Genomic DNA, 1698 nt, shown 5'->3' on the forward strand with positions numbered 1-1698 from the left:
TAGGTTACATGCATTATACAGCCAGCGAAAAAAATTTAATTGAACATAACAAGGATCCATACTCCCTCCTTCCATCTATATAGGGCCTAATGCATTTTTAGGACCGCCTTTGACTATTGACAAGATTAATAGTACATGACATGCACAATGTGAAAATTATATCATTGAAAGCTCCTTTCACACACGAATTTAACGGTGTGCTTTGTGTAAGTTGCATGTCATATATTATTGCTCTAATATTTGGTTGGTCAAATTTAGACTCAAAAACACATTAGGCCCTATATAGATGGAAGGAGGGAGTAGCTTTGAATAGCATTTGTATAGTAAAATGGGACACGACTCTCTCTTTGTGTGGTGTGAATAGTTTTTTCGTTGAGGGTAGTGCGAATTGATTTGGTATGTACAAGTACAATATTACACGTTAGTCTTGTCCCTAAAATTGAACCCGCGCCTTGTTATATCCCGAAAATTCAGATATCGTGCTCCCAAAACTGGCGCCTTCACAACCCGCGCCTTGCTATCCCGAAATTACAACGCGTGCGAAAACTCCCTCCAGCTGCCAAATCCCGACACGCGAAATCCCCTTTCTAACCCTGAGCCGAAAGGGCCGCTAGTTCAAATCGGTGGGGGTAGTTTTGTAACACACCCAACATTTTGGACAAGCGCGTCCCTAAGTCATGGTCTCCCCCTCCCATTGCCTCCTTTTCGCCATTCGAAATCTGGCCACCATAACCTGTCCGCTCCAGCCGCGAAACCCCATCCTCCTCCGTCCTCTACCTCACCACTGCCCAGCCGGAGCCTCTTCCCCGACGACGTCGTCCACCACAACAACTCGACGTCGCTCATCCGCCTCCCCGGACGAGGATCCGTCGTCCATCCCGTCGTCCCGCCGGTTCAGCCGCCCCGTCCTCCACCTCCAAGGAGCTGCTCCGACGATTGCCTCGTCTATCGCGGCTGATCCATCCCCACAGCGCCGCCTTAACCTGCTCCACCGGAACTGCAGCTTCCTCACCAACTCCTCGGACGAAGCCAAGGCCTACTCGGCGCCACCAAAGAGGTTGTACACTCATCGGATCGCACCTTCTCCTTTACTCGACCTCCCGGATTTGACGGTGCTCCATCCCGCACCCCCATGGAGCCGCTACCTCGAAGCTGGCGGCGCGGGCGACATCTCCACGGCGGCTCTCCCCAGTGCGAGGCCCCTTCGGCGGCGACATCCATACTAGCCGGATCTGCTGCTGCTGTTCCGGCTGTCGCTCGGTCGCTCACGCTGCTGCTGTTGCTGCTCCGGCTCTCGCTCGCTCGCTCGCTCGCGCTGCTGCTGCTGCTGCTCGGGCTCTCGCTCGCTCGCTCGCGCTGCTGCTGTTGCTCCTCGGGCTCTCGCTCGCTCACGCTGCTATTGTCGCTCCTCGGGCTCTCGCTAGCTCGCTCGCTCGCTCGCGCTGCTGCTCTTCCCCTTGCTCGTGCTGCTGCTGCTGCTGCTCTTCCCCTCGCTCGTGCTGCTGCTATGCTTCGATTTAGCTACACTTCAGTCGACTGAATCGACTTTTGGGCCAAACGATTTTCAGGGGGTTGGGGGTCTCGCCGGAGTTAAGGAAGAACCACCCGCAGCAAGGAGGGGGGCTCACTGGAGAGGTACCCCACTATCTATCTTAGGGCTCTGGGTGGGGTGCTGCTCGCCTGTAGTGGGGAGAGGGA

The sequence above is a fragment of the Triticum aestivum genome, chromosome 5D (assembly GCF_018294505.1).
Source record: "Triticum aestivum cultivar Chinese Spring chromosome 5D, IWGSC CS RefSeq v2.1, whole genome shotgun sequence".
In the NCBI taxonomy this organism is placed as follows: domain Eukaryota; kingdom Viridiplantae; phylum Streptophyta; class Magnoliopsida; order Poales; family Poaceae; genus Triticum; species Triticum aestivum.